Here is a 15911-nt window from a genome sequence, read left to right on the forward strand (position 1 = left end):
GCCCCAGCCCCCCAACCTCCCTAGCTCCAACGCATCAGGGCTTGCAGGGGACTGGCATCCCGTCTAGCCACACCGGCCGGGAGGCGGGAGCCCGGAGCCCGCGAGCTGCAGCCCGTGGCGCGGATCCCAGCGTCCCAGGCTGGAGGCAGTGCCTGGAGCCGGCTGCGGGCTGCTGGACTGCTCTCGGTAGCTGTCTCTCCTTGGAGGAGAGGGAGGAGGAGGAGGAGAACGTGGAAGGCAAGGCGAGGGAGCGCCAGAGGTGAGCGCCTGGCAGAGGAAGAGAGAGCGCATAATAACATTTGTGGTGATTGTCTTGCGGGGCCGGGAGGTGCGGGGAGGCTGGAGGGGGTGTGGAGGGCTTAATTTCCCTGCTTCTCGCCCCACAGTTCGGCGCTGTGACCGGAGTCCGGGCCGGAGCAGCTGTTGCGCCGGGAGGGTGCAGCTGCTGAGTTTGATAACCATAGCAACCACATCAGTACCGCCAGCATCCTCCGCGCTCCTCCTCTCTCTCCTCCCCCGGTGGCGGCGGCGGGGACGGAGCCTCGGGAGCTCACCGCTGCCTCGGACTGCGGTCTGCCCGCCTCTCGCCTCCTCCTCCCCGGGCCTCCCTACTCTCCCTTCCTTCTCCCCTTTCGTGATCCACGCTGCCGAAGCCTTTTCTCTAGAGAAAGGGGGAGAGGATAGAGGAGGGAGAGTGCTCCGGGTGTCTGGAAGAGTTGACAGAGGTGCACTGCAGAGGGACGCTCCGACCCAGGTGAGAGAGCGCGGGGGCTAGGTCCTTGGTGGCCAACTCTCTCCGTAGGTTCAGTACTGATTGTTCAGTCCTGTTAGAGAGTTGAATTGGTTTTCACAATTTTGCCGAAATGTAGACTTAGTGCTGCTTTTTTCATTTTCATTTTTAACGTTGCACCTGAGCTTCTTCGCCTTCCTCACCTTTCTACCTACTCTTGGGGAGATTTCTGGGGAGGATCACGGAGGTGAAAGAGAAACTGTTCGCACTCCTGAAGTCTTGGAGGGAGGCTGAGAGAACTGGGGACCATCATGGGAAATCCAAAGGCGCTAGCCTAGTGTCAGCTTGATATCCCCTCCTACCCTGGAGTCCAGCATTCACTCATGTCCCTCACAGCGGAGAAGCCCAGTTCTGTTCAGAGGATATCTGGGGCAAATGGTTTAACGGGTATTTGGGAGTGGGGGGTATAGGAGAGGGAAATTCAACTTGAACACCGTACACAGAGGTCAAACCAATGGTGTAGAGGGTAGGTGTGTGGGGGAGATAGAGTTCCACCGCAGACCTATCAGAGTCTGTGGGGAAGTGATTAATCCCCACAAGCCATGTAGGGACACCCATGGATTATTTTTTTTGGAATGTTGACTTTGATTCACATAGATAATGGGATTGGTCCAGAAGTTGAGGGCAAGTGGGGAAGTATTTGTTAGGAAGTGACCGCAGGGAAGCTTCCTGAGTGAAAGGAGTTACGGCTATAACAAGTATTTTTTTTGCAGTAGAAGAAAAAATAGACGTCAGCAGCCAAACCCTCTTGCTTGCCTTCTCCATCTTCCTCTACCTCCTCTACTAGCCCAATTATCATTCACATCACAGATGGAGTTGTACCTGGCCATAATGACAATCAGCATCCTAATAATAAGGGCTTCAATCATTGAATTTTCATCCTTTTGCAAGGAGATAGGCAAAGCCCTCTTTAGCTGGTTAGGGAGGCATTGTTCTTGTCCAGGTTCTGGGCTTCTGCTTCCATTGGCATCAAGTGGTATGGCCAAGCATAGTGGTACTCATGTTGGATGTGTACTAGGATGGGCTATTTACAATGTCTGTTGCCAGAGAGGAGCCTCAAGGCAAAGGACATTTTATTCCCCTTCATTTCCACATACAATGCATCTTTGGTTTAGGTCAGCACAACATAAATATAATTAGACAGATGCTTTGGGTGTGAAAGTTCTTTGACATAATTCACTTCAAAAATATTTATGAAGCACCCACTATGCAGGATACTGTATTAAACTCCAAGTGAATTTTCTTATGGTATATAAGTTGTTTTGTTTTTCCATTTAAAATGGTACACCTATATAATGCTACTGTTGCAAGACAGTATAAATGTCCATCTGTTGGAGACATATAAGCTTTTCCTGGACTCATGCATATATTATAGTTATATCTTGAGCATACCAACAAAACAGCATTCTTAAAATAATAGAATTGTTAAACAGTTCATATGTGTAAAGATAGTAGAAATTTGAAGTTGCTAAATTATAGTTGGAACATGTCTTTCTTTTTTCATGATATATGATGGGAAAATACAGAGAAGATATTATCAGTGAAAAAAAACATACCTTCACTCTTTTTTTCTGTAAACAATTAATTAACTGTCAAGCCATTTGGAGTTCTCTACAGTGTGTCATTGAGGTTAGTTTGTGAAGAATAATTTCTGATTGCTAGAGAGCTGAGTTTAAGAAATTTTTGAATCATTGATTTAGGACTGTAATGGAACTTAATGGTCATATAGTGGAATCCTCTCATTTTACAGATACAGAAACTGAGGCCTAGTGAGATGAAGTGGCTGGTACAAGGTCACACAGATAGCAGTCTTATGTGCTGTAACTCTATGCTAACTTATTTACTATCTATTTAATTTGTGATCACCTAGGGAGAACTCTTCCCAATGGGAGTCATTTTAAAGATGGGCTGTCTTTGGATCTTGGGTGTTTTTTTTCCCCATAGTCTCAGTATATTGCCAGCCTTAAGAACATTTCTTGTACTCTTAAGGAATATTTTAGGTCATCCACTGAAGCAAAATGAACAAGAGCAGAAATGACCTCTTTTTCCAAAAATACAGATGCTCATTTTTTCCCAAGTGTCTATCATAGAAAAGTTGTCACTTTTTATCAAATGTATATTTTATGATATTTTAAGACCTATGGTAAAGCTGGTAGAATAGTGTGTTTAGAGTCACAGGAACTAGAGTAGAAGATTTGCTCTTCACCTTACTACCTCTTTTGACCTTGAGTAAGTCGCTTCTATCTAGACCTCAGAATCTCCATCTGATGATCTTCAAAGTCCCTTCCATCTCTAAATCTTATAGTAAACATGTTTGAAGGCTACAATTTAACAAGACACCTTTTTCAACCCTTGTATTTTTCTCTTCATTTTCTCTTATTTAATTCATGTCCCAGGTAGCATGTCAAAGTCTAAGAGGTCAGTTCAATTTGGAAGAAAGATTGTTTCCTCAATAATCTTGTTTGGAGAAATCTAAACCACCTTCATCTCCTTTTATGTTTAGATTCATGGGAAACAGCATGGTGTAGGAGAAACAACAGTAAATGGAGACTAAGAAAACCTGGGTTCTAACTCAGGTTGTGCCACTAACTCCTTGTATGGCCTTGTGATACTGTCTATTTGAGGCTCAGATTTGTTTTTATCTGTATAATAAAGAATTGGACTTGATTGCCTTTTAGGTATCTTTTGCTCCAATATTCCAGAGTCTATAAATTAAACTATATATTCTCCTAGCTGTTGACATTGATAGACAGGGACTAGAAATAAGCCTACAATTTCTGTGAGGATTTATCCTTCACTTTGGAATTCCCTTTATTCCCTCTCTCTAAGCTGCTTATCTCCCTGATAACCATCATCACTTGAGGCATATACTCTTCCTGGTTTGAATGTCTTTATTTTTTTTCCCCAGGTCTTTATGAGAGCAGCTAGGTAGTATAGCCTCCATAAGCCTGAGAGTTAGGGAGTTGATTTCCCTCTTTATTTTGTTTCTCCACTGATTTCTAGAATCATAGCATCTCAGATTTGTCAGAGTTATCAGGAAGGAATCTACCCTGATCTCTACCTAACACATCAATTCTTTCTGAAGTCATTCAAGATATTGATCAAATTTGCTTAAAAATTTCTCTTGTTGAGTAGTGTTATTAGGAAGATGTTTCTTATATTGAGCTGAAATCTGTTCTTCTGTAATAATAATAGTAATATTGATAATGCTGATGATATTAATAGTAATACATTTTTATAGCATCTTTAATCACAGCAATCCTACGAGAGATGTAGTCAGATAATGTTCTGTACTTGAGATCAAGAAGACCTGTCTTTAATCCTGCCCCTGTTTATGACAGGTATGACCATATACAAGTCACCTAATCTTCCTGAAGTCTCAGATTCCTCATCTGTAAAATGGGGATAATTATGTAAAGCAAGTTTCCAACTTTAAGGTGCTATATAACTAACAGTTATTTTTAGTAGTAATATCCCCACTTTACAGGTGAAGAAACTGAAGATCATTAAGGTAAAATGACTTGTCCAAGGCTATCCAGCTACTCTCCTCTCCAATCTGAAACTTGAACCATTGCTTCCAGATACAAAGTGTGAAGATTTTTCCTTTTTGCCATATGACCTCTTCCTATAATTTCTAAACCTTGATCTCAGTTTTGCTCTCTAGGACTAGTAAAAACACAAATTCCATCTATAGTACAACTTTGCCTGCATTTGAAGATAGTGACCAAGTTTCTCCTCTCACCTTTTCCCATACTTTTTCTTTTCCAAGCTAAGCCTATCTAGTTCTTGTGTGACATCGGGGGAGTTTCTTGGCCTCCTTTAGCTCCAAGGTTTTTTTCTTCTTGTGTTCTAAATACAAGCAATCATCCTTACAAAGTCCCAGCTTACCCCAGAAAGCTATAGTGAGGATTCATGAGACATCTGCAAAACCCTTGAACATTCCAAGCAGAGAGATCCCATAAAAGCAAAATGTTCTCACTAACAAACCATTTCCAAAAAAAAAGTTGACTGATTTTTATGAGGGATTCAAAAGAAGAGTAAATGAATAATGTTCTAAGTATTTCTGAGCAAATCAACTTTTTCTTCCTGGGCTCCAACATGAAAGGTTTGGACAGATCTCTAAGGTCCTTTCATGTTCCATGACATGCCTTGGGAATACATGTCATCTACTTTTCCTTTGTTTCCTTCAGGATTACCTCTAGATTCCCATTTTGTTTGATGCATAGGCATCAAACATAGGCATAGGCATATGCTCACTTAACTATTTTTTTTTGCAGGTTTATTAACTAGGAATTCTGGTGTCTAGGACAGATTTTTGGGTGGGGGTAGCATGTACAGAGGGCAGTTTGCCTTGGTTGGATACAGTCACACCAGGACAAGAGATTATCTGTTTCTTCAGAGAATCTAGCTCTTCCTAGCCCTTGTGACACAGTTGGCCCATAATATATTACAGAAGGCCGGATAGAAGGTGGGAATGGGGAAGATAAAGTCAAGTAACAAGTATTTATTAAGAGCCTACTCTGTGCCAGGAACTGTGCTAAGTGCCAGGGATAAAAATAAAGGCAAAAAATCAGCCCCAGCTCTCAAGGAGCTCACTGTCTAATGGAGGCAGACAGACACAAAACATCCCAAAATAGGTGGCACTAGCTAAAGGTGACTGGATCCCCTTGAAGCAGGGGATGGTAGGCTATAAGACAGCTGTGGAGAAATAGTTCCACCAATATTCTTCAACCCTGCCCTAGACCAAATGGAACCACTGGGAAAAGCCCTGATTGTCCTGTTCTAGTTATATTTCATTCATTGTGCTCATTTTCTAATACCTAATTTAGGAAGATCTCTCCCAGAAATGGGATTCTATGGAGGATCCAGGGCAGGGGTACAGTGTTTAACAATTATTTTAGTCCACTAATACTATTGATTTTCCTTTAGCTGAAACTAGCCTGTGAGGATGAGATTCCTTGTAATGGGGCATTGGTAGAAAAAGCCACGAGAACTTCAGGTAGACATGTGGCAGAAAATCTAAGGGAGAAGACAGACAAAGGTCTCAAAAGATGAGAAGACGTGGACTTGTTGCAATCTTCATATCCTGGGATAGTGTATAAAGCACTGGACTTAGAGACAGGAAGATCTGAGTTCAAATCCTGAATAAGACACTTGCTGGGTGACCCTGGATATGTCACTTAACCTCTCTCAGCTTAACTTTCCTCATCTGTAAAATGGCCACAATAATACCATCTGCCACACTTGGGTTATTGTGAAGATAAAATTAGATAATTTATGTAAAGTACTTTGCAAACTTTAAAGCATTGTATAAATAGAAGCTATTAATATTATTACTGATGATGATGGATTAGGTCACAGATCCATCAAATGTCAAGGGAAAATATTGGTGTTCAGTTCCATAAACATTTATTAAACATGTATTGGGCATGGTGTTAAGCACCAGAGATAATAAAAAAAAAAGCAATGGAGACCTTCAAGGAATTTACAATCCAATGGGGAAAGGAAACACATAGAAGGAAGCTGGAAAGGAGGAGGGGTATGGCAATGAGTACCCATAGGAGGGGTGGGAAATGGTGTTCTGTGGAGCTGAAGCCAAGGAAAGCTGCTGATGGAAAATGGTGTTACTTAGAAGACTGTGAGCATCCTATAAAGGGAGATTTGGGGAGGCATTTAATGTTCTGCTCTCTAGCCCTCCAATCACAGAGGAGAGTCAACTGAGAGTTAGATGAGAAAAGAATCCAGTAACAAAACATAAGTCACTCATCATGGTGGTGAAATTTCAGATTTCACACTTAGCAAATGTCCTCATAATACAATTTCTGTCCTGGAGGAAGAGGGGTGATGGTGTTCCATGAAGTTGAAGCCAAGCCAATTCAACAAATATTTATTAATCATCTGCTATGTGCCAGGAAACTAATAGACACTTGGAATACAAAGACAGAAATGAAGCAATCCCTGCCTTGAAGGAGCCTACATTCTATTGGCAAGTTACCCAGCAGGTGACCTTTTTTTTTTTTTTTTGGAAGGGGTAGGTGGGTAGGAGGAATTCATTAAAATTCTCCACTAAGGTATAGTATTGGAGTATTCAGTATTGGAGACTTGGCCTGGATTTGAAGTCTGTAGAGGCCTGGGTTCAAATCCTTAGTTCTATCACTGACAGCTAGTGACAACCTGGATAACAGTGGCAGGAGTACCCTCAGTGACTTTTTAATCTATTATTGTCATTGGGGGTTTGCTGGAAGGTTCAGTGTTGTAACTCCAAAGGACTTTTCTTAGACAGCCGGCAGAAGAATGGCACACGTGTGTGTATGTGTGTGTGTATGTGTGTATTTTGAAAGAGAGGGACTATTTTCTAACTCTTTAAATCACTTCTTAGAATCATAGATTGAAATCATTCAGTCCAACCTCATTATTTTGCAAAGAAGGAAACTGGGATCCAGAAGCAAAAATTGATCCAAAGTGACAGAGTAGCAATAATGAATGAGAAATAATCTCAGAAGGGAAGTCACTGGGAGCTGGAGGCACTGAGAAAAGTCTGCTGTAGAAGGTAGCATTGGGGCTGAGGCTTGAAGGAAGCCAGTGAAATGGAGAGGATTATTATGCTTTACTCCCTTTCATGTGCTCTTCCGTCCAGGCAAACTAGTCTTCTTGCTGTTCCTAATGCACAATATCACATTTCCCATCTCTGGGCCTTTGTACAGGTTACTGTCCCATTTTTGGAACGTACCCCATTATCACTTCCACCATGTAGAATCCTCAGCTTTCTTCAAAGTTCAGTTCAGATGCCACCAATTATGTAAGACTTTTCTGGAAGCCTTGGTAGAGGCTAGTATGCCCCACCTCACCCCCAATTACTTCATATATACTTATAGGTATACATGGTATTTCTCTTGATAGAATATAGAATATCCCTCTTTGAGGAAGGGCGGGCGCTGTAAAATTATGAGTTTAGACTAGATAGACTTGAGATCCCTTTCACATCTAGAACTGATTCCGAGATGCATTTCAGCCTATCAATCCTACCTGCAGACATTCCCAATTAATAGTCAATAAACATTTATTAAGAACCTACTATTTGCCCAGCACTGTACTAAGTCCTGGGGACACAAATGAGAAAGATGGTCCCTGAGTTCAAGGAGATTACCGTTGAGGGGAAGATAACAAATAAAAGAAAGCTGAAAATGGTGGGCAGAAGGTACCTAGTTGGCATGGGAGACCTCTTTAAATGAAGGCTTGGGGAGAAACCTTTTACTCAGCCCTTTGGTCCTCCAAGTGAAAGGGAGAGAGGGTACTGGAGCTGCTGGTGAGATGAGAGTACCAAAGGTGATACAATCTCATAGGCTGATGATCATGGTGGAGTTCAGTCCAAGAAGTGCAGCTGGTGGGGAAGGAATGATGGCAGCTGATGTCAGGATCCCATAAACTGCAGTGATCAAGGTTAAATCACTATACACAGTGCTTTAACAGACACAAACTGGAGAGATTTTAGCATTTTAGAATTACAGAGGCACCTTGGTGTGATGAAAAGCAAAATACTAAGGAAAGAGGGAAACAAGCATTTATTACATACCTATTACGTGTGCTAAACACTTACCAAATATCCTCATAACAATCCTGTGGGATAGGTATTATTACCCTTATTTTACATTAGAGAAAACTGAGGCAGAGAAAGATGAAGTACCCTGCCTAGGGTTACAGAGCTAGAAAGTGTCTAGGGCTGGATTTGAACTCAAGTCTTACTGACTCCAGGCCCAATGCTCTATCCACTGTGCTAGCCAGCTGTTGATGTTTGTTCTATCAGTAATCGATTGTGTGACCTTAGGCAAATTATCTGTTTTGGGTCTCAGCAGCTACTGTGTGTGCAGATGTGTGTGTGTGTGTGTGTATGTGTGTGTGTGTGTGTTTTAGACCTGTGATTTTAATGGTACAGGAAATATGAGATGAGGTGACTCCTTCTACCCTTGCAGACCGGTAACTTTTCTACCTTATAAAGCTGCTTGGAGGTGCTGAGGGGTATCCTGGTAGTTAGAAAGCTAGCTTTAGATTCAGGAAAATCTCCATTCAAATCCCTTTTCTGACGCATTCGGCCACTGTGATTCCCAGTAAGTCATCCGTTACAGGGGGATGATAATTCCTGTCCTTCTTACTTCAGAGGTTTGTTGTGAGGATCAATTGGACAATAAGTATCAAAGTACTTTGAAAGATTAAAACAAACAAAAGAAAGCTTTTTCTAATTCTATGTCGTTCATGCCTCATCCATGTGGTTATATCATCCACGTGGGTAATACCGCTTCTGCAGCTGTTTCGCTTCTCCATGTTGTCTTGCCTATTTTCTTAAAAAAATAAAAGACATACTTATACTTAAGACAGAGCTTAACTGAACTGAATTTACTAAATTCCTTTTCTTTGCCTTTGGGAGACTAGGGCGAATGTTAGCCACCTTTGCCTCATTTTCAGCCTTTTCTCAGCCACATAATGAGAGAATGCGCTTCACTTGTTTTTATAGCTCTGCAAACAACTTCTTGGCAACACAAATAAAAACCTTTTTAATGACAAATTAGAGTAGAATGGTGGAAAAAATGTGGAGAGGATTAACATCTAGACATCTGTCTTCGTATTTTAGGTTGCTAGGTGGTGTAGTGGATAGAGTGCTGGGTCTGGATTCTGGAAGACCTGAGTTCAAGCGCACCCTAGATATTTACTAGCTGTGTGACCCTGGGCAAATCATTTAAAACAACAACAAACAAACAAAAACCCCTCTTTGCCTCAGTTTCCTTATTTGTAAAATGAAGATTACAGCACCTACCTCACAGAGTTATTGTGAGGATCAAATAAGATAGTAATTGTAGAGAATTTAGCATAGTGCCTGGCACATAGTAGGCACTGTATGGATACTGCCTGAGGGCTCCTCTGGACCCTCCTAGCTTTAGAGTGATTATCAATAGTAACTGTTGCTGTTTCCCACCCAGCCTGAAGTCTTTCTTTTTCTTGACCTCATTAAAGAGGCCATGCCCTGGCTATCTCTTAAACAGGCCTATTCAATGAATGGGCCTTGCCTCACCCTAAGTGAGTACTTGCAGAGACCTTGACCTAAAGGGCCCGAGGTCTCCCTGTGCATGCTAGGTCATCTCCAGTTACTCTGAGGAATATGAGGCCACTGGATTCAGATGGCTCTGGAGGAGAAGTGAGGTTGGTGGCCTGCACAGCCCTCCCTCACTCGAAACAAAGTCAAGTGCAAGTCATGTCATCATTTCTCTGATGGCATGGTCTTCTTCAGCAACAAAGAATGAACACAACACACAGTGCTACTGGAAAAACCATAGCTTTGAGTATATACACCTTTGTTGGCAAGATGATATCTCTTCCTTTTAGTATAATGTCCAGATTTGTCATAGCTTTCCTTCCAAGGAGCAAGCATCTTTTAATTTCATTGGAGTAGTTACTGCCTGCAGTGGTATTTGAGCCCAAGAATATAAAATATGGCAATGTCCATTTCTTCTCCATTTGTCAGGAAATTTTTTAATATAAGGTTTCAAATCAGTTTTGCACTTTCGTCTTTCACCCTCATCACGAGGCTTCTTAATTCTTCACTTTCTGCCATCAGAGTGATATTATCTGCACATCTGAGATTGTTGGTATTTTGTCTAGCAACCTTATTTCCAGTTTTATGATTCATCCAGGCTGGCATTTCCCATGATGTACTCTGCATATAAGTTAAATAAATAAGGTGACAATATACAACAAGGATGATGACCTAGTACTTCTATCTCTTTGAGGACTTGACACATTTTGTTTAATCCACATAGTCAAAAACTTTAGTGAAGTCAGTGAAACAGAAGCAGCTGTTTTTCTGGAATGCATTTGCTTTCTCTATAATCTAGTGAATGTTGGCAATTTGGTTTCTAGCTTTTCTGCCTCTTTGAAAATCAAGCTATTCTTCTGATAATTCTTGGTTCAGGTATTGCTGAAGCCTAGCTTGCAGAATCTTAAGCATAACCTTGTTGGCATGCAAAATTAGCGCAATTGTTTTTGAATATTCTGTGGCATTTCCTTTCTTTAGGACTGGATTGTAAACTCATCTTTTCCAATCCATTGGCTACTGTTGAGTTTTTCAAATTTGCTGCCACATTGAGTACAATGCTTTTAACAGTATATTCTTTTAGAATTTTCAAGAGTTCATCTGGAATTCTATCACTTCCACTAGTGTTATAATTAGTGCTGCTTTCTAATGCCCACTTGACTTCATTTTCCAGGAAGTCTGGCTCTAGATTAGTAACCATACCATCTTGATTATCAGTGATGATATGATATTTCTTGTGTAATTCTTCTATATATTCTTGCTTCTCCTCCTCCTTCTTCTTCAAGTACCTGAGAATGTTTATTTGCATTGGTGTTTTGGAGCTGTTCTACTTCTTTCAGCATTTATCATGCAACCACACAGAATTGTTTCCTACAATATCATAAAGCAGTGTGTATGGAGAGGGATTCTTTGGTAGTCATGTTGACATTCATTTGGATCTTTTCTCAAACTTATATTTCAATACTTTCTTCCCATGCAGTTGTGGTAGAATTTTCTGTTTCCCATATTTCCTCTTCCAAATTCTACAGCAAGGTTTGTATATTCACATGTGTCATGGAATCTGTTTGGCAATTTGGTAAAGTTTAGGGACCCCTTCTTAGAATATTGTTTTTAAATGCATAAAATACACAAGATTACAAAAGAAGCTGATTACTTTCAAATACAGCTATCAAAATATATTTTAGAAAATAAGTTCACAGACTGCATGTTATTTTCACCTCTTAATCTCTTCTACTTCTATTAAGTCACTACCATTTTTGTCTTTTATCATACCAGTTTTTTGCATGAAATGTTCCCTTGATATCTCTAATTTTCTTGAAGAGATCTCTTGTCTTTTCCATTCTATTATTTTCTTCTTTTTCTTTGCATTGCTCATTTAAGAACACTTTTTCTTTATGTCTCCTTGCTACTCTCTGGAATTCTGCATTCAGTTGGGCATATCTTTCCCTTTATCTTTTTCCTTTCCTTTTCCTTCTTTCTTTAGCTATTTGTAAAGTCTCATCAGAAACCATTTTGCTTTCCTGCTCTTCTTTTTTCCATGGAATGCTTTTTGTTGCTGCCTTTTGCATAATATTGTGAACCTCTGTCCATAGTTCTTTAGGCCCTCTATCTACTAGATCTAATACTTTAAATCTATTTATTACTTCCATTTTATAATCATAAGGAATGTAATTTAAATCATTCTTACATAGTCTGATGATTTCCCCTACTTTCTCCAGTTTAAGTTTGAATTTTTTAATAAGAAGCTCATGATCGGAGCAAACATCTTTTCCAGGTCTTGTTTTAACTGACTTCATAGAATTTCTCCATTTTGGCTGTAAAGTATATAATTAATCTGATTTCTGTATTGACCATCTGGTGATGTCTATGTGTAGAGTCTCCTTTTGGTTTGTTACAAAAGAGTGTTTGCTATGGCCAACAAGTTATCTTGACAGAATTCTACTAGTCTCTGCCCTGCTTCATTTTATATTCCAAGGCCTGTTATTCCAATTATCTTCTGATTTCCTGATTTACCATTCCAAATACCCTATGATGAATGTGATATATATTTTTTTGATATTATTTCAAGAAGATGTTGTAGGTCTTCATAGAACTGATGAACTCTGGCCTTTCTGGACATTAGTAGTTGCAGTATAGACTTGTATTACTAGAATGTTGAATAGTTTGCCTTGGATTCGAACTGATATCATTCTGTTGGTGTTGGGTTTTGTTTTTTTTTTTTGAGATTATATTACAGTATTCCTTTTTTCATCCTATTGACTACAAGGGCTACTCCAGTTCTTCTAAAGGATTTTTGCTCACAGGTAATATACGTAGTGATCACCTGAATTAAATTCACCCATTCTCATTCATTTAAGTTCACTGACACCCAAGATGCTGATGTTTAATCTTTCCATCTCTGGTTTGATCACATCCAGCTTACCTTGGTTCATAAATCTTACATTCTAGGTTCCTATGCACTACTGATCTTTACAGTATCAGACTTTCCTTTCATCACCAGATAGAACTGCAGCTGAGCTTCCTTTTGGCTTTGGTCCAGCCACTTTATTACTACTGGAGCTACTTATAGATGTCCTCCATTCTTCCCCAATAGAGAATTGCACTTCATTCAACCCGAGGGGTTCATCTTCTGATGTCATCTCTTTTATAAGTTTAATACTGTCCATGGGGTTTTTTTGGCAAGGTACTGGAAAGGTTTGTCATTTCTTTCTTCAGTGGATTACTGATTATCAGAACTCTCCAATATGCTCTGTCCATCTTGAGTTATCCTGCATGGCATAGCTCACAGCTGAATGAGCTATGCAAACCCTTATACCACAATAAGACAGTGATCCAGGAGGGGATTTTTAATCTTAGTATGCTATTTACTATGGGTGTAATGTGTGGAGAGAGACAAGGACAATTATAGTATAGGATAGTGGGAAAAGTGACAAATTTGGAGTCAGAGGACCAAGGTTCTAATCCAACCTTTTCTATTTACCATCTGTATAACATTTGAAAAAAAATCACCAAAATTCTGTGTATCTCAGTTTCCTGATTTGTGAAAGGAGGCATTTGGTTGAGGTAGTCTTTTTGGCCCCTTGCAGCTTGAAATGCATTTTTCTGTCCTACTTTTCTCATTTCAACTTTTGTTAAAGATGATCAAGTCTTACCTCTTTACTAATTTATAAGCTTGAGATCCAGAACTGTGTTCGTTTTTCATCTTTACATCACCTAAGGCTCACACATCGCTTCAAACATAGAAGACATTTAATAAATGTTTATTGATTTGATTTCAAATAAGACTAGAAATGCTGGGTGGAGCCAGACCACCAAGGGCCTTGAATGAAAGCTATGGAATTTATATTTTATCCTAGTGGGAAAAGGAATATACAAATTATTACTATTTTCATTACCATTATTATTATTGGTAGTAGTAGTAGTAACTGTAGTGCCTAATAGTAATTGAACCTACAATCTAAAGACAGTAGGTGACTTGCTTAAGGTCACACCACAAAACCCAATTCTTGATTCTTAAAAAATCACAGATGATTAATTAAATTCTCATCCTGCCAGGTCATATCACTAAGGGAAATTCCAAGGTGATACATAACCCCAGGCCTCTGATTTAGTCTTATTTATTATTTGTGGAATGTTGACAACTTGGAATTACTCCCACAGGGCACATTTGTAGGTATAGTTCCAGCCCTTAGGCATTCCAGAGCTAGAGAAAATAGACTGTCTCATCTAAGCATACAAGCTGCTTAAAATGATCTCCTAGAGGAGAGAGGTGGGAAGGGGGATGGGCAGAAATTCTAGGAAATTTTTCACCTAAAAGACTACAAAGTGATAGAATGCCCTTTGCTGTAACACCCTTGAAAACCAGTGCCTCAAATATAATTTAGCAGTAAGATGAGGTGCAGTTTGTGTGGACCCTGTGTCATTGAAAGGAAACTGCCACTTCCAGTGAGGTGACCTCATAACCCATTTTTGAGGCATCTTGGCACAGTGAGAGATACTGTGCTGAATGGAAGAAATGCTTCATTTAGATTCAGGGCTCTAGTTGCATATCCTAGAGCTCTGTTACTTACTAGCCTGGTGCCATAGATAGGATGCTGAAATTGGAGTCAGAATTAGCTGGGCTCAGATCATTCCCAGTGCTGATTAATTGGGTCTCTTCACCTCTCCAAGACAACATTTCCTTCTTTTTTTTTTTTTTGGTAAAATGAAGAGCACAGGATATTTATTCTTTGTATGACCTTGAGCAAATCTCTTACCCACTCCTGCAAAATGTGGAAGTTAGACTAGAATAGGTTTCCAGCAACTCTATACCTATAATATGAGCTGTGTGACTTTGGACAAATCTGGGTTTTCTGTTTTTGTTTTCCTTCCTTCCTTTCTTCCTTCTTCCCTCCTTTCCTTCCTCCCTCCTTCCTTCCCTTCCTTTCTCTCTCTCTCCTCTCTGTAAAATGGGGACCATAAGCTCATATTTGCTTCTTGTATGACCTTGAGCAAGTTCCTTACCCTCTATGGGGACTGGACTAGATACACTCTAGTGTGTTTTCCCATTAAAAATCCTTGGCTTGTTCCCAGGCCTTCTTCCATGAAAGAGAAAGAAGCAAGTGAAAAAGCAATTTCTTTATGACATTTTCCCACTTGTAGCAGTGTTGTGTTCTCTCCCAAAGGGTCAGTCTGACCTCAGCATCTGGCACATATTTGATAATGCTCTTTTTGGGTTCCTTCATACGTCCCTCCTACCCACATATTCTCAGAATTATTGACATTTCTCATCACCTAGCAAACCCTTCCCACTAGGGGCTCCTTCTTAGCCTGATTCCTGGACACCAAATATGAAATAAGGAATTGGATTAGTTTGGAAAAAAAAAAATTAGACTTTGGGGTGAAGGAGAAGGGGATGTAAGGGAAAGCTCTCTCAATACAGAGAGTTAGTTTGTGATAGATAAAAGTTTGTGATCTTAATGCTATGGAATTTTGGTGATTTCATCGGCCATTCCCTATTGTTTCCCATTTAAAAAAAATGCAGCTAGATGGCATTGTGAACAGAATGCTGGACCTGGAGTCAGGAAGACCTGAGTTCAAATCTGACCTCAGACACTTAGCCATGTCACCTTGGCCAAGTAACTTAATTTCTATCTGCCTTAGTTTCTTTATTTTTAAAATGGGGATAATGATAACAAGTACACTTCCCAGGGTTATTGTGAGGATAAAATTGGGTAGTACTTGTAGAGTCTTTTGTAAACCTTAGAAAAACTACATAAGTGCTATTATTTTATTATCATTATGAATGATATTTAAGGTTCTCAGAAGTTACATTAGTGAGATAGGGAGCTAGTTGTCTTAGTTGGTAAAAGAGCTGTATTTGTTGGGAAGATCTGAATTCACATCCAGTCTCATCCACTTAATAGCTGTAAGTCCCTGGGCAAGCCACTTAAACTCTGCCAGCCTGTTTCCTCGTCTATAAACTGGGGGGAAAATGTTCATTTGTCATAGAAAGTGATTACATGTATGTATATATGGATGTATATATATACATATATA

The 15911-nt window shown here is 40.0% G+C and overlaps 1 pseudogene; it reads right to left on the bottom strand.

The window, feature by feature from the left end:
* Positions 1-10586: 10586 nt before the first annotated feature.
* On the bottom strand, positions 10587-11713 carry LOC140498202 (uncharacterized; annotated as a pseudogene).
* Positions 11714-15911: the final 4198 nt, after the last annotated feature.

The sequence above is a fragment of the Notamacropus eugenii genome, chromosome 4, assembly GCF_028372415.1.
Source record: "Notamacropus eugenii isolate mMacEug1 chromosome 4, mMacEug1.pri_v2, whole genome shotgun sequence".
Taxonomy (NCBI): Eukaryota; Metazoa; Chordata; class Mammalia; order Diprotodontia; family Macropodidae; genus Notamacropus; species Notamacropus eugenii.